This window comes from Rhinolophus sinicus, chromosome 6 (assembly GCF_057876585.1).
Source record: "Rhinolophus sinicus isolate RSI-liver-muscle chromosome 6, RSI-T2T, whole genome shotgun sequence".
Classification (NCBI taxonomy): domain Eukaryota; kingdom Metazoa; phylum Chordata; class Mammalia; order Chiroptera; family Rhinolophidae; genus Rhinolophus; species Rhinolophus sinicus.
The window spans coordinates 8,404,949-8,431,855 of record NC_142506.1 but is presented as its reverse complement, the minus strand read 5'-3'; positions in this window follow the sequence as shown (position 1 = coordinate 8,431,855).

The following is a 26,907-nucleotide window of genomic DNA, read 5'->3' as shown; positions in this document are numbered from 1 at the left end:
ATCAAGTTATTGCCTATGAGTCTTATCCACTTCTCAGTCTGGCCATACGTGAGACCAGGTGTGCAGTCTCAACCTTTCCTCCTAACAGTGTCTGGCACCTAGTAGGTGTCTGGCACGTAGTAGGGATTCAACAGGTGTTCGGTGAATGAATGAATGAATGAATGAATGAATGAATGAATGAATGAATGAAACAATCAATAGTCAATATCTGTTTACCCTTCAGTGTTAGAAAATCCACTGGCTCTCGTGACAGCCCATTTTATCACAGCACAACTCTAATGGTTAGAAAAGAATCTTATAAAAGGTCTTGACTCTCCTAATCATGGGCACATTTTTGGGACACACTGATCTAATTTCCATGCTCCTAACTCCGAAGGCTGCCAGTTCAATTCCCACATGGGCCAGTGGGCTCTCAACCACAAGGTTGCCAGTTCAATTCCTCGAATCCCACAGGGGATGGTGGGCAGAGCCCCCTGCAACTAAGATTGAACAGGGCACCGTGAGATGAGCTGCCGCTGAGCTCCCGGATGGCTCAGTTGGTTGGAGCGTGTCCTCTCAACCACAAGGTTGCCGGTTGGTTCGACTCCCGCAAGGGATGGTGGGCTGCGCCCCCTGCAACTAACGACAACTGGACCTGGAGCTGAGCTGCACCCTCCACAACTAAGACTGAAAGGACAACTTGAAGCTGAACAGCACGCTCCACAACTAAGATTGAAAGGACAACAACTTGACTTGGAAAAAAGTCCTGGAAGTACACACTGTTCCCCAATAAAGTCCTATTCCCCTCCCCCACCAAATAAAAAAATCTTAAAAAAAAAACCACTTATTGGTACTTGTGCATCTTTAAAACCTAGCGGAGTTCTGCCATGTAACACATGCTTAACTTGGGCTGAACTCCTGGATTTGTGTGTGAGTCATACTGGAAAATGGAATGGACTGAAAACGTGGCTAGTAGGCCAGACGTCACTTTTGTCAAGCCTTCTCTGATGACTTCCAGTACTGATTAAGCATTAATTCTCCTGTATCTGCATCGTGGTACTTATTAATAACAACAATAAACATGGATAATTCTTTTCAATTCCTAAAGTAACCTGATCGTCACAATCTCATTAACTCTTAGATTGACACTAAGAAACAATGTTCTTCTTGATGGTCAAACTATGGAGTTCAACGAAGTCCTTGATGGTTCAAAGACAGTATGTGATTTTTCGCAGTGTCACCAATCGGGTACGTGACAGGATCGCGATGTGTGCTCATACCTTCTGGCCTGGTGTTCTTTCTCATTATATGACAATAATGACTATAATCAGATGGCATCTGACATTTTAGGAAAGTTACTCAAACATTTGCTGGCACTCACTTTCTGGTTACGTTTTTATCATAATCATTGCAGTCAGCAATGTACACGAATTGTTGTTTTTCAAAGAAATTTGTCTGGTTTTATACAAAGTGCCCTCGTCATCTATGCATTCATTTATTTATTCATTTATCCAACAACTTCTTCTTGACCTCTTTCAACAATGTCAGCCCAAGAGTGGTCATTCAATATTTATTTAATTGAACTGATTAGCTTCCTTTGATAAATACTGAGGAGGTGGGTCCCTACGATCCACTGGTAAGATAATCAAATTGCCACATGAAAATTATAAAGTCATTGAACATTAGAGCTGGCAGATGCCTTTAGAGATTACCTCCTCTAACTGCCGCTCGTACTAGATGAAGAGGCTGAGTTTGAGAAATGGAGAGTGACATGCCTGAGCTCACATTACAAAATGTTTTATGTTGCTTTTCCTGCAGGGACCTGAATTATCTGTCTGATTTGCTTGCATTGATCACAATCCAGGTTGTTGCCAGCTCCCCACTTAACTTGGGCATAGAACCAAATAATTAAAAATGCCCCCAAGCCCCCATTCAATAGTTAGATGCCTCCTAAAGCTTGAAGCACACAATGTGCTCATATAACTGATCCTAAGAAAAATTTGGAACAACTGGGAGGGACTGCCACATGTAAATATTCATGACACAAACTCATCAAGCCTTGAACCAGAACATATGTGAATAATTAACAAGATAGGAATTTATAGTATCATGGTAATAGGTAGCCTGGTTCCTACCTAGAGAGGCCACTGAAGCCGCTTTTCCTTTTATTTACAAGGCAACCAAAAATTCATCACAGTAACTTGTAATGTCGGTTATCACTTTTGTGATAACAGTTTTAGAAGTTTTTCCTCCTGAACTTCTGACTCTTTCTATTGTTTGATTCCATATTGAAACATGAAGGTGATTGTCAGTTTCTTTCTGTGATTTCACTTGACATCTTCATCTCATCTGTAGGCTGTGATCTGTCTCTTCACCAAGAGGCAGTAAGCCGGGAGAAGCAGGGAAGGGAGGAAAGGGAGAGACTCACTGTCCTCCCTTGGGTGCTTTTCCCTAAGAACTGCCCCCACCTTCTCCACTGTACACAGAGGGAAATCGGAGAAGTGATGTGTTTCATGTGTATGCTATAGAAGTATGCAGTAGAAGTATTCTCTCTCTCTCTCTCTCTCTCTCTCTCTCTCTCTCTCTCTCTCTCTCTCTGGAAAAAAAGCTACTTTTCTCTTACATGACAATCACCACTTTGGAAAACCTTTTGAAACTATCCACTTTTAAAGCTAAATACATGTCTACCCTAGGGTCCTGCAATTCCATTCCTTGACATAGATAAACAAGTATATTTGTCTACCAAATAACAAGGGTAAGAATTTCATAGCAGTTTTACGCACAGTAGCTGAAAACTAGAACAACCCAAATGTCTACCTACAGTAGAATGCACCAACAGATTGCAGAATACTCATAAAGCGGAAAGCGATACAACAATATGAGAACATCTGCTGCACGCAATATCACAGTTGAACCTCACAGACATAGCCAGGAATGAGTGAAAGAACCTCGACACAAAAGACTATACACTGTATGATTCAATTATATGACATTTAAGAATGGGAGAAAGTAAACTGGGGTGATAGAAGTCAGAATATCGGTTACTTGATGTTGAGAAGGGGGGAGGAACAGTATAGGTATGAACTTAGGAAAGAGCTTGAAGAGCAATGTCCCCAGGATGTTGAAATTATTCGAAATATATGTATATGTACCTACACATGTAAAAATCCATTGATTTGTACACTTAAGATTTGTGTATGTATCGACACCTCAACAAACATTTTGCTTACATGATAATTGACCCTTTCCTCCCAGCAGCTGGCTATTGCTAGAATTGTGTGCACAGGGGGTGTTACTCTCTACTGCTCTTTCTCTCGGCAGCCACCCACTTCGGGTGATTTCTTTTTGCATAAGGGAGTTCCTCTTAGGAAAGCGTGTAACCTGACCACAACAAAATATTTTGAAATAAAAAATTTAAACACAACCAAAACTTTTTCACAAAGACTCGTTTTCATTACGCATGCAAATTCGTGGCAGATGTGTTCAGAGGCATAACCTAAGTCCACCCACTGCTAGAAGAAAAGTAAAACTGAATAAGCATTTCTGAAATATTGTAATGATTTTCCCACTGGCTCCTAGTCAAGACTGGCACCAGAAATACAGAAACAGCATGAGAAAGGCCTGTCTGAGTACATGTGACTAGAATTCTCAGACAGTGCTGGGTGACTGGGGAATTTGACTCAGCTTTGAAGTCTAGGAACCCCATTTATGGGGAAGCGAGGAAGCCCACTCGGGAGCGAGCTGTGCTACCCTTCCTTATGTACACACATTATCTCATTAAACACCTATAAGATCAGTAGCACGAGGAAGTAAGTCTTACAAACAGTTAGCAAACTTTTTCACAAAGTCGAAAAGCTTTTTGGTTAGGGACCCAAATTAGAGCCCTCACTGTGTAACTCCCAGGTTCTGTGGCATTTCTCTTGTAAGCTAATGGGTTGGTCTCCTTAGCATTGCTTCTAGATGGAAATATTTGGGAAAGGGCTTATAGATTACTTAGATTAGTCATGGTAGCTTTTTCCACAACAAAGCACATGGTATCTTCTTTTCTTAATCGATCTTGATGAAAACTTTGTGAATTTAACCTGTCACAAATTAAATGGAACTAAAATTGATGTTTCATAATGTACACAACTGTTTGATCATTTATCTTGCCATCCTGATTTGTCCCTCCTTCTGAGAATTTTGGAGACGGAGGAATGGGAATGATTCCTGACCCCAACCCTACTCACTGCACTTAGGGACCTGGTGAAGAGACACACTGGTAACTATGGCAATTTACTTCTGATTTTCATCAACAGCTTGTTCTTAACTGTTAACTGGCTCTGTGCTCTTGACATTGGAACCTAACAGAACCACATTCTGGAAACCAGCTTCCAGGTCCCAACAACCCCTCCTCCCCAGCGTCCGGCCATCCTGGACATTTTTTTCACGTAGAGACTCCCAATGTCATCTCCAAGTATCATAATTGGAGAAAATATGCCTTGTATTGAAAGACTTATGTGGAAGCAATGCCTGAAAGAATTTAAAACTTGCCAGGTTTTTCTTGACTCTCCATCAGTCTTTCTCTCGGACATTGTGGTACACTGATTACTCAGACCCACCAGGGGCAGTCTAATCAGGGTCTACTCTCTCTCAGTCTGTTTGCAGTAGAGGGTGCTTGTTCAGGATAGCAGAGTGGGTCATCAGAGGTTCTGGACATAGCAAAAGGCTTTACATGATGGTCACTCAAAGGGTATTTGCTGCCTCTATCCAAATAAGAGTCATGGAATGCTTTAGAAGTCTGATTACATTAAGCAAAGCCATAGTTTATAGAAGTAGAGTAGCTATGGATAATGTGGATGCATTCTGATAGCAACAAAATTTTTGTTGAAGTCAAATGACACAAGTAGAAACTGAGAATTTCAGTTATTAAAATGGGAAGGGATGAGCCATGTAATAGAAACTCTGGCCCTCTTAGAAATACAGGGGAAACACTGTGCCCTTCTCTTTGTTTCTCACTCATGTCTCTGCCCAAAGAAGATCTGTCTGATGAATGGAACAGGGGAACAAGGAGCTCAGCCTCTTTTCTCAGAGTCAAGGTCACTGGAGCATGGATTCTCTGCCTATGCCAGGGGGAAAAAGTCAGTTCAGGAGGAAGCACTGGAAGCCCATTTTGTTCTTTGTTCTAAGCCATATATCCTAATGAGCATTTGCCAGTAGTAAAGCTTACAAAAAAGATTATGTGTGTGTATGCATGAGACATACATTCCAGACATCCAACGAGTTCACATAATGCTAAAGAAGACTACAAAGAAAAACACTCCTTGGCTCGAGAGCTAAAACACTATCCAGACAATTGCAATTCTTTGAATATTCTTTCTTGTCCCCATTCTTTTCCCACACACTTCCTATCACAAAGAGAAGCACCACTAAACTTGATCACTCGCCTGCATGTTCTCATATTTATAATACTTAGGTATTCTTTACGTATTCGCTAAGAGTAAATGCGTTTTCCTTATTTACATAATTTGTATATGTGTATGAATAGGATATTGACATAGTTCCTTCTTTTTAACTTGAATAAAATATTTTACTCAATATTATGTTGTCAGGGTTTACTTATGTTGGTAGATGTATTGCTAGCACATTTTCTTAACTAATCATAGAATATCCATGGATTGATATACTATATATACCAGGGGTGCCAAGAAATGTATATAAGTGGACACTTTGGTCAACGTTGCTCAAGCAGTAGTTCGCCATAATCAGAAGTGTCTGGACGCTGATGGGAACCACTCTGAGCACCTCTTGTAATTGCAGAAGTCAAACGTGACTTGTATTCATCTTTTGTTATCAGTATATATTGAGTATTACAATTTTAATACAGTTGTCCTTTCTTAAAATGTGTATACATTATTTTGGCACCCTCTGTATATGGTGATGGATATTTAGGTGGTTTCTCATATTTTACTACCATAGACACACTACTACGAATATTCTGTGATAAGTGTCTATGTATACACACGTGATAGTTTCTCTAGGGTCTGTATCTCAGAGGAGAATTACTACATGCTAAGATAAGTACATTTTTACTGTTACTATATATTGCTAAAGCTGATATTTGGACCTCTGACCTTTATCTTTTTCTTAGTTATTACAGCTCCCATAGCAGAAAGGAGATGATTAATGCTTCCTTCTTCCTCTACCTAAGGTCATCTTTCTTCTTATTTTTTGTGCCTCATAAATGCTTAATCATTTTCTAAGACTCAGCTAAGTTCCTCTCTCCTGTGAAAGCTTCCCTGAATCCCACAGGTGCAGTGATTGCTCCCTCATTTGAGCTTTTATAGATGGCAATTCTACATGGGACTTGTCATTTACCAAATCCTGTAGAATCTACCTTGTGTATATATCTGTACAAATTCACAAAGGCTATAATCTCCAGAAGAGAAACCAAAAAGCAGACTCCAAAAAAACCACACTAGGGAGACATTATGGCCTTTAACGCATTTGCAATCACCCAAAACTCTAACAATTAGAAAGCAGCATCTTTGGCATTGCCCTTGATCCATCTTATCCTCTTAGATCCAGAATGCTTGAGTTCTGTCTAGAAATTGAGATGTGAAACCAATGTTTTTTAACTCTAATACCTATAAACACATAAGTAACACGGCGCCCACCCACATTCCCCTTGCCATCTACTTGACCAGAGAAGGTACACATGTGAAACTATTATAATAAGAAAAATCCATGTGTAGGATTACAAAATTGTGAGGCTTTGAAAGCTAAGGGGGCTTAGAGGTGATAACAAAATCTCCCTTGGATAAATAAGAAATTGTCTTTTGAGGTGATGCTTCCTCTGAGTCAGCCCAGCCAATTAGTAACAAAGTTGGAGCTCGCGGTAGCTCATTTTCTTTAATTCAGCAAATATTTATAGAACACTCAACCAAACCACATCTCTACGTATGTGCTAATTAGGACAAACCTAAGGAATTTGATTTAATGAAAACCATTTTCTTGTAGCTCCACTACGTGAATACTGCCATATTAGGTGTATCATGGACTTTACGAAAGTCATCATCACAGTTCTCAAGAAATTTAGATTTCATTTGGCGGCAGTAAAACAGGAACATGGTGACACCTGAGCGTGTAACAGGATGTAAACCTGGACATTTCAACTGAGGCAGCAAGGTAAAATAGATGAGACATTCGAAGATGGCAAGCTACACCACCTACCGAAATTCCAAAGTAATTCTGGGAGTCATATGGGTCTGAAACCCACAAAGAAAATAAAAAGTTGTCAAAAGAATAGAGATTAAGAGGAATATTTTAGTGAAAATTATTTATTTGGGGAAAAAAAATCTATGCTACGATGATACCCCTCTCTTTCTTCTTCACTATTCACCTTAAACTGCAAGAAAGGGTCTTCAACAGGACTACTGAAGAGAATGCTCTGTGTCCCCTTGATTTGGGGGACTGCAATGGCCTGGTGAGTTGCATATGCCCAAAAAATAAAGGTAAGAGGCTGGGTGAAATGGACTGCAGAAGCAGGGTAGAGGAAAGGTTTGGGAAATCACTGCACTCCTCTGTGTGTGAAATGTAGTTTTCTGATATGAAATCTCACTGGTAAGACCAGCCATTTAAATAGAGATCCTACCAAAGGGGGCTTTGCCCAGAGGGCAAGGGGACCAATAGAATATTGTGGAGTAGATTGCCAGAAGTATGCACTGGGCGTGAATCAGGACCACACTGACCAAAAGTAAAGGCGTTGCCCAAGTCCCTGGAGTCCTGCTGGAGAAGTCCATCAAGGGAGCCATGGAGATGCCCCTCAGAAAAAGTGTTAGTTGAACCCATTAGCCAGGCTCAATTAACAAGAAGCAAACTGACAATTGACCAACTAAGAATTTTCTCCCCTCTATCCCCATTCCTCTTGCTGCATTCAACCCATGATAGGTTGTCAACTTAAGCTAAAGATGATAGGTGAACAGGCAGTAGGAAAGGAAAGAAGGAAGGAAGGAAGGAAGGAAGGAAGGAAGGAAGGAAGGAAGGAAGGAAGGAAGGGAGGGAGGGAGGGAGGGTGGGTCCATCACACCTCATTCTCCCAAACATAGTCCACCCCACTTATGCTGCCCCAACTTGTGGCACCAAAGGTCACTTTTCATCTACTGTATCTTGGTGTCAGAAAATAATGCAGACCGATGGAGGATGAAATAACAAAATAAGTAGCACAAAATTGTATAGGTGTTATCGGAATAGTCGGTCTCATCTTAGTGTCAAATTCAAAAGAAAACCCAGATCTCTTCCCGCCCCCCAAAAAAGAAAAATCTTGGAAGAGACTTAACTGTTAGTTGACAAAAGTCATTCAAAAAGGCACCAAAGAGAAATTCATTCATAACACACAGCAAAAAAATTTACCTCTTCCTCATTTCTCTTTTAATCTCTTATAAAATAAGCTGCCTTCAATCTCTCGTCTCAAAAACATCCAAAACTCTCTTCCTAAACTCAGGGAGTTTATTGACTTTTCTCTCTAAAGTCCCTTGCTACCCTATCAGATCTATGGTTTCCTTCAAGAAGTTCTTTTCTCTTCATAATAAAAACATGGCAAACACTTCTCCCTTTTTGCACCCTTTCCACCCTGACCCCTATTGCCAGTCAACATGCTGAGAAGGGCAAGAGATGATGGTAGAGGGGGAAAGGCTGTGCATCTTATCCATGACTGTGCTTTATCCTTCACATACGAGGTCACCGAATGGGAATATCTATTTGTACTTGAGTAACAAAATGGCTTCAAATAAGACTTGCAATTAAAATGGGCCTTACAGGAGGGGATGCGTTGGGGTATTTATAATAGTAGCACATCAACATTAGTCTACTCTCTCATTCCACATGTTAAGAAATCAAAAGTCAAATTCAAATATTCTCAATCATAAGACATTTTGTCCTACCTTTCAAAGGTATTTCCTGAGCGGAGCAGCCATCCCTAAGTGTAAGCTCTAGGAAACCTATAATCAGTTGCTCTCTCTAATTGAGCACTTTCCTTAGATTTTGGAAGAAGCATGAAAATGATTTACTGATTTAGGAACTGGGTGGGGTAAACCACAAAAGGACAAATCAAAAACATCTGGAATGAACTAGGAGATGGGGAGGGAGGGGGGAGGAAGGGAGGAGGGAGGGAGAGGGAGAGAGAGAGAGAGAGAGAGAGAGAGAGAGAGAGAGAGAGAGAGAGAGAGAACTTTCAAATGAAACAAAGTACAGATGATTTGGCCAAATTTAAGCCAAGCCAAACACTCACATTAAACATTGAACTTGGGTCTGTTTCAATAGCGGGAGTCGGCAAGAGGGAGCATCAGCCAACATTGCATCAGACGCACATTGTGCAGAGAGGAAATGAGTTTAGTCCAGCCAGCTGTGACTTCAAAGGAGCTGCTTTCTCAGAGAACAGTGGGAAAGGGTTCCCTCTTCAGTGAAGACTGCAAAGTTCAGCCAAAGACAGTCCAAAGGGAATGTACTTCAGGAGGAGGAAAACTATATTCAGTGCACAAGAAAGAGAATTTTCTTTCCACCGAGTGGCCGTGACCATCAGAAAAGGAAGGAAGATGATGAGAAAGAGAGGGGAGAAGAAAAGATTGATGCTCGTTGGAAGACTGGAGTCCTGTGTGCATCGTTATAAAATGGGGTGTTTGTATGAGTGAGGTTGCTTTTCAGCTGAGACAACTCCCTGCATGAATCACATTTCCAAATCTGTGGGAGAAAAGACCGTAGGATTCCTCCCCCAACTGACTCCCATGGATAGTTTCTTTCCCCCTTTGTACTTCGAGAAAAACACACATTTCTTTCAAATTATGTACTCAACACAAATTTATGGAGGCACCAAAAGTAGGTTAGACACTGGGAATACAGAGACAAACCACACGGTCCTTATTCCAAGAGTTCCCCGTCTGCAGGAGAGCTACACGTAAGCAGAGGATTAATGGTATTGAGCAATAAGTCTTGTTCTAGAGGAGTGGTGCCCAACGTGTGATCACCTGGCCAGCATCAGCATCATCTGGGAACGTGTTAGAAATGCAGCTTTGTGAGCCCCAAGCCAAACCTACTGAATCAAAAGCTGAGGTTGGGTTCACAAGCTCTCCATGTGATTTGGACGCATGCTAAAGTTGTGGAGCTACCTTGTTCACAGAAAGCAAAGAGCACTTTGAACAGAGGGATGACACATCTGAACCAACCTTGACGTCCCTCTGCCATCTATGAATCACTTCTCAGTCCCTTCCAGGCTAAATTCTAAAGGGACTGATTGCTCTCTGATGCACAAGAATGACACCCAAGGGTATATGTCTTGTCTAAGTAAACGCTAAGCATTTCAAGGGCAGGGACTGATTCCTTTTATGTTTCCTTTAGTATCTCCTCCTTTCACGTCAGTCCAATACTTAGAAGATGCAGGCAGTGAAATTTACTTTAAGTAGCTAATTTGGAACTTAAACTGCTGCAAGGATTATACATTCATGGGGAGAAATTGGCCAATAGGTACTTAAAATTTTTCCTAACTCTCATAGGTTGGAGGCGAACAGAAATATTATCTTTCTCAAGCACTCATTGGATGTTTGAATCCTCTCCCTGATATCCTTGCCAGGAGTTTGTTCTTATGCTTGAGTACCTGCACTGATCCCACTATGTCAGGATGCAATTGGCTTCCTTTCAGATAGCGCCATTAGAAATAGCTAGCTTCTTCTGGACTGAAATCTACCACCATTTAAATTCTATTTGTTAGTTATAGTCCTATCCCTTGGGAACCCATACCAAAGATACTTACATATTAATGCAACAATTTTCAAGTATTTGAAGTTAGTAATTATGTAGCATATGACACAGGTTAAACTCACAGACTCTGGAACCAGGCCACCTGCATTCAAATTCTTGTTCTGTCACTTATGAGCTCTATGACCTGGAGAGAGTTATTTACTATCTCTGTAGCTTTGTTTCTTTATAGACATACAAATATATAATAGCATTACACAGAGGGCTTTTGCAGAAAGTGCATGAAGTAATATATGTAAATGTGCCTGGAACACAGTAAGTGCTCCAAAAGTTTTGTCTCTTATTAATCATTATCATCATCATAGAGAGCTTGTCAGATTATCTGACACAGGCCATTTCCTAATTCTATAGTCATTCACTAGGTGAGCCTATTCACTCCTATGGGTTCAATCACCATCTCTGTTTGTGTAAAATCTATTCATTCTCCTCACGTGCGCAGAGCTAAATGTAATTGGCCAGTTGGGGCCATATGGAATGTCCTGGCCACCATAATTTCGGTAGAAATGATGCACACCACTTCATTGGCTGTGTGAAGAAAGAAAGAAACATTTATCGTGTTGAGCCACCGAGATCTTACAGCCTAGCATGACTAATACAGTGCCCCTATATCTCTAGCTCAGACTGAGCTTCAGAACTACGCATTCTGCTTTCTAGTCAACCTTTCTCCCTGGACCCTCAAACAGGGTAATAAGTAAACTCAAGGTTTCTGGGATCAGACATTCTGTGCTGAAATACCAGTCCTGCCAGGTACAGCTATAGGACCATGAGTGAATTATGTAAACGATGCAAAACTGTATATAGTTGAGAGTTGTTAGAAAATTGAGTAGAGGTATATAAAACACTTAGAACAGCCCCTGGTTCATAGTAAATGCTCACTACATGCCAGCTAGTACAGTTATAACCATTACAACCAAAGTTGCTCCTTCCCCTGGGTTCTCCGTATGGGTGACTGGTAGTTTCCTTACCATCCAACAACTGTTAAAACCAGAAACTTGTGACTTAATCTCGAATCGCATTTTTTCCTCATCCCACATGGAATTCATCACCAATAACTGATCAGTTCTGCTCCCTAAATACTTGGCAAACCCATCCTCTTCTCTCCATCCGCTTTTGTTGTACCATCTGCATCCTAGTAGAAAACACCCATCTATGTAGCCCTGTTACATTTGCACCCTTCCTAGTCTTGTCAAATCCATTCTTGTACCCTTCAAATGCATTCTTCACATGGAAATATTAATGTTCTCTTTAAATTCATATTTGTCTTGTCATTCCAAAATTTAAAATGCACTAACCCCTGTTCTGGACCCTTGGTAAGACCAAACTCCTGGCCCATCACTTCAGCTTTTCCCCACAACCCATCACCACTTTATCTCTAGAGTTCAACCACACCGGGCTTTTGGTGTCTTCATAAAATTGCTATAGATTGTCTCATCTTTGAGTGTTTCACATGTTGGCTACTTCTGCTTAGAATGAACTTTCCTCTCAACCCCAGCTAATCTAATGAATTCCTGACCATCTTTTACATTTCAGCTTAAGTGGTACACTCTCCAGAAAGCCTTAGCAATCTCTGTCTACACCAATTAAAGATATGCCCACAGAGCACCCACCATACTCCTTCATTAAAGTCAGGACATTTGCCATTATTTGTACAAACATGTCTTCCCGGATAGCCCCAATGCTTTGTGAAGGCAGGAACCCTATGTGTATGATTCTCTGCCTGGTATATTAGTTTGCATGGAGGAGGGTCTCATTACATGTATGTTATTGTTGTTGTTTTTAAGTGTGAGTATGAGTCTGTTTAGGTGGCTTGGTGTATATGTACCCCATATAAATTTGTATTTGGTTGAGTCTGGAAAAAAAAGTTCTACAATCAATCCATGTACCTAATTAAAGTCACTTATAAATTTAGGAAACCCAGCATCTGACCTCTTTGATTTCAAAATCAAGTTGATTTGAAAGACACATAAAGCAAAACCTGTATTATAGTATCATACATGCTGCCCTAATGGACTGATTCTAAGACCTCCATGGGTGGGAGACGGGCTATTTGGGATGGGTCAAAGAGCATCACGTTTCTGGAAACAGTGTTATTACGAGTGTTCTTGTATTCTAAACAGCACACAATTTCTCCTTGGAGGGTCACAGAGCATATGTGATTCCAGACCAGATCAAGCAACAGGAGGGAAGAGGTTAGTTAAAAGCAAATTGGAGTTCGGAATTAACCAGGTTGTTTTAATATCAAGAAAAGGTGTGTGTTTCTGTCGGTCCAAAATTTGACAGAGCACATAGCTGGAGGAGGAATGCCCTGTGAATAGTGCCATCTAGAGAAGCTGTGTTCTGGGGAAGGAAGCTGTGTTCTGGTGGAGTGGACTCAGTGCAGCCAGTGAGTCAGTGATGTGGGTCCAGAGTGTTGCACCACACCAGTCAACTCTTTTTGGTACAGTGTAAGGAAATTCTCTCGAGAACATTTTTTTTTCTCATCTGTAACAAGAAAATGATGGGTCCCGAGTCATTAGATCGTGTACGACAACCCTAGCTATCCCTGAGGCTCAGAGAAGTTAAGAATTTTTCCTGGGGTAACATCCTAAGAACTGATGCAAAGGCTATGTATGTTTCCAGCTATGTCTTGTGACTCAGGCTAGAGCTCCTTCCATGAATTCTTTGGGGACTGTCTTGCCCTTAAAAATAAATAAATACATACATACATACATAAGAATAAGTTGATACTGCCAAGAAAGAAACAAGCTAAACTAAAGCTAAGTTCTACCAAGAGCTCACAAGCACGTGACGCTATCTTAGATAATGCATATCAAATTTAAGCTAACAGAAGACATTCTGTCCCAGAGAGGTTTGTGATCACATTTTCCAGAAGAGTTGAAAAACCAAAAGAAAAAGAAAAGAAAAAAAAAAGCCAAAATAAGTGGCCCAAATTCAACAATACTAGTACTTTCTTCTGTCGTCAGTCAAAAAGGACAAAAATTGCTATGAGCCTTTGGCTCCGGCAATGGTTTTGCATTAGTCCCCGAAGCCTGTGGGTTTTCTTTAGCTTTTTTGGAGTCATGACCAATAGGCCTGTCGCCTTCCCTGGTTCTAATAAAACTCGGTGATGGGTTTTGGATTACACTCATTCCAAGAGCACTCCTTGTCAGTCCTCAAGTGGGCTTTGTTGTCCATAGCCGCTTGCAATGAATGCGGGGGCAAAGGTCTTTGGTTACACCCACCGCTGAAATCAGACTCAGCTCCACGACACGAGGAACGTATTATAGGGTGGAATCCAGCATTTGTCCCCACAGGACGAAGGCAATAGCCTTGCAGCTATTCCCTGTCTTTATTTTTGATGATTCTGTTACCCATTACCTCTTACATTGGAGACAGCCAGGATTCCTTAGCAACCCTGACCTGCACAGAAAATAAAACAGCAGACAGCAGAGGAGTCAAAGCGAGTCTCGGGGCTGTTTTCTCCAAGAGAAGAGGCCGAACAAGTTTTAAAAGACTTGTAAATCCCTCCAAGTGCTTTCCCCTCTTCAATCGTTCCACCCAGTGCCTTATTGTTATTCACCGCATGTTTGAATAATGGAACACTTAGATCACTGTATTCATCAAGGGCAGGAAACACTGTATATTCTAAAAAGCACTTTGAGTAGAGCTCTCTCCCTCTGCGAGGCCATACTTCACTGCGTTTTCCTAATTGCTAAATGCACAGCTCTGGCTTGAAATGCAAGAATTTCAAGAATGGTACAACCCATGCCGCACCAGTGAAGTCAGACCGCCTCACGTGCCAGGCCTTTCAGCATCCAAGCAAACCATTCCATTCCCAGATTACTGCAAACAGTGTCAAGATTTTATATTGCTATACATAATACACCAGCTTACAGTCGTTCCCCTCTTATCCGTGGGGGATACGTTCCAAGTCTCCCCAGTGGATTCTGCAACCATGGATAGTACCAAACCCCACACATACGATGTTCTCCCACCTACATACATACCTATGATAAAGTTTAATGTATAAATTAGGCCCAGAAAGAGATGAAACACAGTAAGTAATAATAAAATAGAACCATTATAACCATATACTGTCATAAAAGTTACGTGAATATGTTCTCGCTCTCAAAACACTGTACGGTACTCACCCTGCTTCTTGTGATGCCCTGAGATGAAAAGATGCCGAGTCCTTTCCTGAGTCCGTGTAACCATCCCTCACTTGCAGTAAATGGTTCGGTGTCCCTCGTGTTAGGGGCCCCCTTGCTGAAGTCTCGGCCCAGGTTCACTGTTTGCCCTCAGTCGGGATAGGTTTTCAGCTCATGTCCTCCAGTTCAGGTCACGTCTGCCTTTTCCACGGAGCCGCAGCCCTTATCACACCCCAAGGCCGTAACTGTTGCAGTGCAAGGTGCGAACACACAAAAACTAGCTGTCATGCGGGAGACCTGCGGGGGTCTCTGCTTCCACTCTCCACACAAGAACACAGGATATGGTGAGGCCAAAAAGGAACACCCACGGAGCCATAGGTAGGGGAGTCACACCACTACGGTCTCACTGGAGGCTGGGTTCACTGGACGTGCGACCTGCTGTCCGTTTTGTCTGCAACCGACCGACGACTCTCTTTCACTCTCCTCCACTCTCCTCGGCTCTCCTTCGTAGCCGCAGAAGTTATATTAGTGGCCAATGGCTCCATGGCCACAGCTGACGGCCATCTACTACCCGAGCCAGCACCCCTCCACGTGAGGCCGAGAGCCTGTACTTTCTGGGGCTCTGCCCCCACACTAGCACACAGTTATTTTCCCTTCTTCACCGTCTCACGGATAGAAGAATCGTTCTGACCGTAGATCTTAGCCGCCTCGCCATACGATTTATTTTTTTTATTTCCGTATTACGTTGAGAACCTTTTCGCTGAAACGAAGCACTTGCCGGAGTCTCTGAATCGCCACCACCACTGCTCTTGTGCTTGGGGGCCATTGAGAAGTAAAAGCAGGGTCCCTGGAATACCCTGGAATACCAGCACCGCAGGACCACCACTGTGCACCGATCTGATAACCGAGATGGCTGCTAAGTACCACCAGGTGGAGACTCCGGAAGACGGATGCTCTGCATCCCACGCGGGATTTAGCAAGACTCGCGAGATTTCATCACACTGGGCTTGGAATGACGGCGCAATTTAAAACGTATGCGTTGTTTATTTATAGAATTTTTGCATTTAATATATTCGGGCTGTTGTTGCAGTGGGTCACTGCTACCATAGAAAGTGAAACCGTGGATAAGGGGGACGCTATATTGCAAATAGTGTGACGATGTTATCTTAAAATGTGTATACGTTTTTTTGCCATGCTCTGTGTGTGTGGGTGTGCGCGCTGGTCCTGGGACTCAATGAAGCAGAATATGTTCAGTGACCTTGGGAGAAAGGGATTTTTTGGGAGCTCATATGCCTATCTATCTACCCTGGAATCAAAATAACTCCGGGGTTTTGTTCACTGTCAAACCCTCAGCACCTTTGTTATCTTCTGTGGGAACTTAGAGCTGATCTAATTGGGAGAGCGGAGAACCCTGCTCTGAGCAGGCCAGCTCCTCCTTCCATTTCCTGTCTAGCATCATTCTGAAGTTAATTCAAGTGGCACAATCAGCCTCTTGTTTGAAAGAAGCCCAAGTTCCTTGAAAATCTAATTTTCAGGTCCATTCCCCTGAGTAACCAGTAATATTCACTTAATCCAGTGCTCTATGAGAAAAGAATTAGAACTCAACTTCTTTTGTTCCAATTGGCTTATGTGGTTGTGTACGCAACAATTCTAAGTGTAAAACATAAATTACTTGAAACAATCTTAGAGAGGTTTGCGTGTACCCACTGTCACCCCATCACCGGGGAAGCACATTCATTGAATGGGTCATTATACAGGCATGAGATTGTTATGGAATTTCTTTTTGAGTGTAAGAAATGCTCGTTATAACCTTAAATAATAAAGCAAGATTCAAAATCGAGTTCTCTGTAGTATATCTATTCTATGTAAACATGTTTTGTTCATCAGGATGGACTCCAGAGCATATAAACAGATAGCAGCTTTCTTCTTTCTGTTAGCTGTCTCTTTTCCAGGTCATCTCAGATTTTTAAATATTTCCTCCTGTCAACTTCAGACATGAAAACAGTCTTATTTGAATAATGAAAGTATCCAGTCAGGTATATAACACCACCTACTCATACATTTAAGATTTTCCTTCTATGCCAACTTGAGGTCCTACTTGATGTCTGGGAGAGGACAATGAGGGAGAGACACATAATCAGCCAGCCTCTTTTCTCTCCTTTCTGTTCCTTTCTCTTTCTCCCTCAGGAGGCTGTCTCACGCTCTCCCAGGGTTGAGGCAGGCATAGGCATATGCTGGTCATTGTGCCCTCTGGGGTGGCAGAGTCCCATTATGGATGACCTTACCTTGAGGAGCTTCCCTACGTTCATCAGAAGTTCCGCGGGGGGCCAGTTACCTGGCACTGTTTCTCAACCCCCCTTTCCTCTCTAAGTCTCAGCCTCTGATCTGGTGGCCCACTTCTCTGCTGAGTCACGTAGCTGCTTCAAGCAATCCTCTTGGGTGAAGACGCTTTCAAAATAGCCCAGACCTATTACATGTAGGGTTATTCATAGGGTTATTGATTTATTTGAGCAGAAGAGTGGCTACGCTCTGAGTCTTAAACAGCAGCTCGTGTTATACAACAATATTGCCATCACTGGCACCAACTTTGGGCCCAGTTCTGTGCCATATGCTAATAGGATGTCAGAACCAATGTCCGGACATAGGTTTTGCCTTCGAATTATTGACAATCTAGTGGGGAGAAAGATGTGTTTTACAACGAACTGCAGAGACTAGCAGGATGAAACATCTTCCCTGCCCTGATTTCCCAAAGCCAGCATGACACTTCACTCTTACTGCCTCCCCTGATGTTCCTGAACCTTTCTACAAGTGTCCCTTTCACTCCAACAAGGTTGTGAATCTATAGCATGCAGGGTCTATGCCTTGTTCATCTGTACCCCTTCAGTTCCAGCCACGGCTTATGACAGGAATACAATAAGGATGTGTTTGTTAATTGACTGAAATAAATACCAGTTTTTGAAGAAGTTTATACGGTAGAATGTAAGAATCACACTTTTTTTTTTTTTGGTTTGCTTTTTTTTTTTTTTTTGGTGTTTTTTATTTATTTATTTATTTACTTATTTATTATTATTATTATTTATTTTTTTTTGTAGTGGTATGGTGTTAGTGTAAAAAATAGGAGATCTGTATCCGGTTAACTTGTTTAAATTCAACTCCACTATTTATTGTGCTGAATGTGTCTCTTGAGCTCTGGTTTCAGGGTGAATAATGCCATCCTTACCTCAGGGGGTGCTAGTATTTTTTTGAAGGAGGTAAATTTGTTAGAGTATTTGGTGAGCTGTATACATGTTCTACAAATAGTATTCATTATTTGAGCAGTGAGAACAATGATGATCGCAGACCTGAATTCCCAGAACTGAATTCTCTGCCACTTTTTAGCTGAGTGCCTTAGTAAGAGCCTCGCTGAAGCTCCCTGGGCTCATCTGGACAGCGGGTACACTCAAGATTATCTCACTGCACTATTAATGAGAATTACTGTAAGCAAAGCACCTAGAGCATGGAGGGATTTGATAAACATTTGTTTAAAAAAACGCTTTTGACTTTATGAAAAGTACTAACTCTTTGAGGGAGCTGTAAGGCTCAACACCCATTGTAACAAGTACAACAATCGTTTTCTGTGGGTAAACTGAGTCTATGCTGCAGTTAAGCCAGGAAAACCGGGTTACCTTTACTGAAAGATGATGAGCCCCTTTTCCTGGAATGGTTCGTGTTCACAGTAATGATTGTTCACAGGGGCACAGAAAGCAAGTTAGACTATATGGCTCTGAGAATTCCTTCCACTTGAGATTTTGCAAGTTTAAAAATTCAGAAATCCATCATTTATTCATTCAACAAATAAAAATCTGCTGTGCTAGTCGCTCTTCACAAAAATCTCTAAATGCACAGAATGTATTTATATTGGAGGGAGAAAGACAATAAACAGATAACTGAATCATCATTTAGTATGCCAGATGACAATGCAGGCTAATACACGACCTAACGTTTTTTTAGTTGGAGCTGAGTTTTAAACTTAATTTAGAGCAGTACCCAATTTCAAACCTCAGTGGCAGGAAGGCGAAGAGTTTCAAATTCAGGGGCCCCTGAGTCCCAGATGTTTCCGTTTCCTTCAACATTTAATATCATCCTACTCAGGTTGATCCCCGGTCAGTTGAGTGAACTAATTAATAGTTGATACGTTTCATCAGGGAGAAGACGATTTCTATCACAGGGGTTCAGTATCCCTCACCAAAGCATCCAGGTGAGACTATGAATTTTTCCCCTTTGTTTAATCAAGAAGACTAAATCCAGAAGGAGGGTTAAACAAGGTCAGAGAGATGGAAAAACTGCCACAATTTGCATTCTGGAGCACATGATTGTATCTATTTATACATACCTCCAGGGACACTAGAGAAAAAGGCTCTGGTATATGCAAATACGATTTGCAAAGATCCTAAAGAGCTAACGGAACCATTCAATCCACAAAGAGAAGATTAATCATAAGTGTCAGCTACTAGATAATATTCATTTATTTCATTTTATTAGAAAAACCGAAAAATAAGGTAGAATAGAAATATTGACACATTTTGGGTTATTTTCAAGAGTGGGTTAGACTATTTAAACAGAGACACAGAGTATTTCTACGTTTAACCTAGAAATTACTAATTTTGGGTCAACTGTGCAAATTTATTCATGCACAAACAAAACTAAGAGTTAAGCAAAACAGTCTTAGGATTCCAGGTGGAGGCGGGAGAAGAACCCAGGTTTTTGATGTCACAGGTTTTCACACATTTAACCCCTATCAATGGGGCGCTCTCTTAACCGTCAATAGGCATACAAGAGAGGGAAGTACAGGTTACAACGTGCCATCCATTCTCTCACTTCTTCACACAGAAATGTCCCAGTCACTGGTGTGGGGCCTGAGGCTCATGGTCCAGGAGAGAGAGGCAGGCAAGTTCGGCAATAACTATAATAAAAGCGGCAGTGCAGAGAGCACCATCAGAAAGTTATGGAGTGTTATGGGAGTTCATGGGAGGAACACATCACATTAATTTTCTTGTCGGAAGATCCCAGTGGGCTTTAGTGGGCAGCTGTACTGAGCTCAGCTGGCGAGGGGGAGGGGAGGGAGAGCAGAATCACTGTGGCCCATTGTTCCAGACAATCACCCAAAATTACACAAAGGATTCGCCTTGTGAGACGCTGAGAGCAAATGTCTCTGCTTTGAAAGATGTGGCCATGGGATCGGACTCCAGCCCAGAGACCCATCCTGGGATGTGGGACTTATACTGTCCAGAAAGTTCCAGGCAAACCAAAGGAGCTGGTATCCTACCTGGGAAGGCTGTGATCTCAGACGTGGCAGTTCTGCACACCCGAGCAGACCTTGAAGGTGCTGACAGCTGGAGGCTGCCTGCTGACCCTCCCTTCACCTGGACATCAGGTCCTTCCTAGAGCGAGTGTCCGGGGCAGTGTTTCTCCCTGGTAACCGCTCTTATCTTCCCTGTCGGCATTGCACCGTTTTCTAGATAAGGAAATGTAGCTCATTGAAACATCGGTGACTCACACGAGGATCAGAGCTCTGAAACACCAAAATTGAGCCTGTGTGCATTATCCACACAGGCAACTCTTATTCTCCCCGCCAGTGTCTTTATCACACTTGGCCCCAAAACTCTTAAAAGGGCCAGCGGGCTTGTCTCCGGGGGTAGCATCAAGAGCAGCTCCAGGGAGACGGGACTATTTTTCTTTCGTCAGTTTACGGAAGAGGAATCCCAGAGAAGGAAATAGATGGCCAAGGCTTTAATTAGGGAAGAGGAGCAGTCACAGCCCTGGGTCTGTGGCAGGAAAGGGGCTGAGCCCTGGACCTGGCTTGGCAGGACTGGGGGCCCGAGGGCAGGTTTATTGCAAGGCTTTGTAGTCCCACAGGCAGTGCTCTTCCCTCCTTCTCTTCATTGGGTCCCAGTTTATATTCCAGCCGGTGAGACATGCTGAACTCTATGGAGTGTCCACAAGAAGCTGTCCCCCTTCCCTGCACAGAGAAAAGATAGAAGAGTCGCTTTGCATGGCGAGGAAAGGAAGTGGTTGAAGTGAATGCCACGATTCCTTGGCCTTTTAGGTCTGAAGACGACTAGTTAAATAATTTGATGCACAGAACCTGACCACCATTCTAATGAGCACTGGTAATCTAGCACCAAAATTAATGATAATAAATTAATTCCAGAGAATTCCATTTTATGTACTTAATTATTAATGGTATTACTCCTGTTATTAATGATGTCAATTATTAATGGCATGAATAATTAAGACATCACGTCCATGTTATGATGTACAAGGGTTCCCGCGTTGAGCAAATTGCTCAGAATAAATAAATACATGTACCAGGGTTCAGACCTATAATGTTCAGCTTTCAGCACGTTTCTTGGAAAACACTGGAACATTTGTCACCAGACTAATTTTATTGATGAGGTCCCTGTTACCGGAACTCCTGGCCAAGTCTTACGATAGTAACAAGAAAGAGGGTAGGTTGGGGCAAGTTTCCTTGGCAGTTCTGCTCTTTCAGGGCAGATTTGGGGAACAGTGCCTGAAGCTGTTGTCCACAGGAAACTAGAGGTGAGATCAGGGAGGGCTGTGTGAATTTAGTGAATCCAGAAGAGCTGACCAGGTAGCCTAAGGCAGACTAGTTAGTATGGAGTTTAATTTGAAAGACAGCCGAAGTCCCAAAACACTATTGCCCCAACCAATGCTGCTAGATTGGGATTCTGGTAAATAAAAATCAGGGAGGGACTGTATATAGGAAGGTGTACTTTCAAATGAAGTAATTTCTTAGCTGTGTGAACAAGTAGGGTCTCTGAGGGTCTGCAAAGTCTCTCTGAGCCTCAGTTTTCCCATTTACATAATGGGGATACCATTTATTCTGAAGGCTATTTGACAAAACAGATGTATGGTTCATAATAAGGTCTCAACAAAGAACTTCCATTTGTGTTGTTGTTGCTGTTTCAGTTATTGTTATTATAAATATCTTATAATCCAACTTCTCCGTTTTCCTGGTGAAGAAATTGTAGCCTGAAAAATAAATGTGACTTGTCGCTAAGTTTGTGCGTAGGATATCTTCCCCTTGGCCCTCCAGCTTCCTATCTTCTCCACCCTGCTCTCTTTTCCAGAAGCCAACCTCCATGCAGTGACTGGGCTCCAGCACCTGAGTGGGTTTTGCCAACAGGGAGACCCAACAGAAAATGGGAAGAGGGAGGGGCGTTTCTTTTCTTGGCTCTTTCCCAGGTTTCTGTCACTGGCTGTGCCTCGCTGACAGAGAACTACAGGAACTCCCAAAGGGCTGACTCTGCACAACTTTCTCTCTCAGGAATCCTGAAACTGCTCCCACCGCTGGACCCTTCCCATCTACAGATGGTAACACGTTTGCTGCTACCAGCTCTGAATTACTGCGTATCACTTTATGAAAAATATTTATCAAACTATCCTACTTGAAGTGTTCCTGACATATAACAGTAAGTGACAGAAATGATACTGGAGTCCAGGGCTCCTCATTCTTGGTGTAGAATATTTTCTTTATACTCACTTCACTTTTATTCCTATGCTCATTAAATAATTGTCTACTAAGAACCAGGCTCTGTGCTGGGCACAGGCGATAGAAAAATCAATAACACATGGGTGCGCATTATTCTGAATCACCACTTGATAGGACTATAAAGCAGGAGTTAGCAAGTTGCGTCTGTATAGAGAGCCAGATAGCAAATATTGTAGATATTGGGCCATATATCTTTGTTGCAACTACTCAGCTCTTCTATTGAGGACAAAAGCAGCCGTACACAATATGTCCACAGATGAGTATGGCTGTGTACCAATAAAACTTTATTTATATCCACTGAAATTTGTACTCCATATAATTTTCACATGTCACAAAATATTCTCCTTCTTTTAATTTTTTTCCTTTGAATTTTTAAAAACAAAAACTAAGCTTGTGAGTCGTACTAAACCAGGCTGCAGGCCAGAATTGGCCTACAGACCATAGTTTGTTGACCTCTGTGCTAAAATATGAACTTGGTGCTGAGGGAATAGAGGTAAAGAGGCCAAGAGTTGGGAGAAGGAAGCTGGGAGAGGATTCATAGAGGAAGTGACATTTGTACAGGGGGCTGGTGGATGATAGCGTTGGTTTGGCAGGTGAGAAGGGAAAATACCTTTAAGGCACAACCGATGAGCAAAAGCAAAGAATCTCAGAAGTGCAAGGTGTGTTCAGGGAGGGGTGACAGGGAGAGGACACACCTTGGGGCGGAGAGAGCAGGAGGCTCTGAGCCACGTCCTGGGGGACCTGGGTGCCCTGCTAAGACGCTGGACTTCAGAGGTGGGGGTTTGGGGCAATAGCACAAAACCCAGCTCTACCACTTCCCAGCTAAGTGATCGTAGAGAAATTATTTCGTCTATCTGAGCTTCATTTCTTACATGCAAAACAGTCATCACACCAGCTTCAGCTCTATGACAGTGAGGATTAAATGGAATAATGCACACAGGATGCTCTCTGCAGTGCTGGCTCACAGGAAGGATGCAGGAAAGGTTGGCAATTATTAGCATTCTCATGATGAGGCTCATAGACTAGCTGGCTCTTGCTCTGTTTTCTCCAGCCCAAATTCGGAGCATTTCTTGCCATTGCTGATGGGGATGGCGGCTGGACAGTTGGCAGCCCCGAGGTGAACATAAGGTTCCCCTTTGAACACTGTGATAGCCTCAGCCTTACTGAGTCTGAAGAAATAGCAGCAATCCATTTCTCTGGACCTGAACCATATGGACCTCTCTGCTCAGGGGACCTGGAGCCAAACCCTCTGTCCAGACAATATCCTTCTCAGAATGTCCGAGTACACAGCACACCTCTTATCACTCTACCTGTGAGTTGTCTTTCCTGTTCAGACTGCAAAGTAAGAGAACGGGGTTTGGGTAATTCTTTTTAACAATTCCCTTCTGAGTGTCCGGACTTGCAGCCTTTAGGACCCTCTGTGGTGTTCCATCCAACCTAACGGAGGAGAAGAAAGGCAGAAACACATGGACGTTGTTTGGTGACATCACCAGAGGTAAACGAGTTCCGTCCATCCTAACTTTGCCTAAAATGATATATTTTGTGATTAATGCAGTGGATCCTGAAAAGACTTCAGGTCTGATTGGACTGCAATGTTGTACAGAAATCATAACATTTTACTCCTCGGATACTGTAAGAAAACCAAGAAGCGGTGTGGAAGAAGATGGCTTACTTATTATTTTAAAATACAAAATAATTTTAATATTTAATTACAATTCAGGCATTTCATTGAATCATTACACAGACTTTCAAGACACATTTGGAGGTAATCATTTTAACTCCACTTTTTTTTAAAAAAATGAAAAGTTATGTTACAAAAGTAGCAAAATGCTCATCATACAATAGTTGAGTAAAATGGAGAAACCTATGGAAAATTGAATAACAATTACTCAATAAGCCTAAACTGATAGGTTGTATTTTTAACATTAAATATGTATTTTCTTCAAAATGTTCTTATTGGCGTATTGTAAGTCCAGATAAAGGCTGGGGGAGACCAAAAAAGAGCATGGGGGGTTCTTACTTGAGGATGTGAAGGGTTGAAGTGAAAGAGCAGAAGGAGAGCTTCAGTGCACAGAATTGTAGAGTCTTGTGCCAGCGCCCTTCACCCCCACCTGGGCTGGGGAGGCATGTGTTTGTTTGTCCCTCACCCCAAGCTGAGTGGGAGAAGATAATATAGAGATAGAGGTAGAGATAGAGATATATTTGTATAGATATAAACATACACATATACAAGTACGTGTGTGTACTCATATGTATATACACAAGGTACACATATGTATAAAATAAAATAGAAAGAGTATCAGAATTTGAAGTGATCTGGTGGTACTTCCTAGAACCTAGTACTTAAATTTTGGAAGATAGAGATATATGCACCCCTATGTTCACTGCTGCACTATTTACAATAGCTAAGATATGGAGCCAACCTAAGTGTCCATCAATAGACGACTGGATCAAGAAAATGTGGTACATATATACAGTGGAATATTACTGGGCCATAGAAAGAATGAAATGTTAATGATTTGCGACAACATGGATGGACCTAGCGAGTGTTATGCTAAGTGAAATAAATCAGAGTGAGAAAGACAAATACCACATGATCTCACTTATATGAGATCTAAAGAACAGAATACATGAACAAACAAAACAGAAACAGACTCCTAAATAAAGAGAACAAGCTGATGGTTGCCAGATGAGAGGGGGGTTAGGGAGCTAGGTGAGAAAGGTGAAGAGATTAAGAAGTACAAATTGGTAGTTACAAAATAGTCATGGGGATATAAAGTACAGCATAGGGAATATGTCAAAAATATTGTAATAACTATGTCCAGTGGCAAGTGGGTACCAGACTAATTGGGGAATCACTTCAAGAATTATATAAATGTCTAACCACTATGTTGACAGCAAATAAAAATTAAAAGTAAATAAAATTTGAAGGATAGAATCATATTCTTAGTATCCATATATAAGAGTGCTGTCTTTGCACTCTATTCTTGCTGTAAAGAGAATAATAATAATTAGTCTTATACCCATCAATGCCTAAAAGTCCTATGTGCTTGTTTTGAGGCAAATCTTACTCCACTAGAGTTATACCTGATTAAGTCAATTTCAGACCTTGAAACTTAAACTTACTAAAGCCCATGAAACAACAATGATAAAACAGTCTCGCACCTGAAAACAAATCAGCCACTTATCTATAGACACCAACTATGATATAAACTGCTACAAAACACCGAGAGGCTTCATCTCTTCAAACTTTATACGTACTCAAGGTCAATCTTTATTTCTATTTCTTGGGGTTTCCTGGACCAATCGTTCTGAGGAGTAGTTGTAGCTATTTTTCCTCTGAGTTCAGTTCATATTGACACACGAAGACATAACACTTCCACATCCAGTTATTGGGACACAAGGGGGGCTACAATTTAAGAATGAGTGAGCAGGTCAATTTAATTTCAGAACAAATTAACGAGATCTGTCCCTACCCAAGTGACTTGTAAGAAACAAAGTAAATTTTCTCTGGAAGGAAGGTAATATTCAAACATAATGCCCTGCAATCAATAAATTATAAGACATAGGAAAAGACAAGTTGTGAAAAAGCATAGGCTTGCAATAAATAGAGATATAAAAGTTATGAGACATAGACTTTAAAATAATTAGGCACGAAACATTAAAGAAGTCAGATGATGAGATGGAAAATTTTAGGGGAAACTAAATACTATTAGAAACTCAAGTGGAAACTCTAAAATTGAAAAATAAAACAATTGAAATATAAGACTAAGAATTCAGTACGTTTTTCAAAGTATAGTTGCCAAAGTTCAGTAGAGAAATGTTCAACTAGAAGACAGATCAGTAAAAGAAAAAATCTGACTGATACACACACAAAAAATAAAGAAAGAGACGTAGAATATAGAAAAAAGTCTAAGAGGCATATAACACATAGCAAGAGCCTAACAAATATGGCATCTCAAAGGAGTGGAGAGAGAGAGAGAATGGAAAAGAAATAATATTTGAAAGTACAATGGTCAAGAATTTGCCAACACTGACAAAGAGAAAAATCTTAGAAGCAGCTGAGACGATAGATGATAGATAGATAGATAGATAGATAGATAGATAGATAGATGATAGATAGATAGATTTCACATGAGCATCAGCAGCAGTAATAGTGATAACTGACAACATAAGAGAAAAGACAGGAGCCAGAAAATATTAAAATGACATATTCAAAGTGTTAAACATAATAAATACTAACCTAGAATTCTATACTTAGTGAAAATATCTTTCAAAAAAAAATAAAAATAAAGGTAACATGTAAAGGTATTTATAAAAGACAAAAAATGAATTTGCCATGTTCAGGCCTACGCTAAAGGAATGAATTAAGGGAGTTGTTCAGGAAGAAGGAAAATGATGGAAGCTTGGAAAAACTGAGAAGCAACTGAAACTGTAAACATGTGGGCAAAGCCAAGGAAA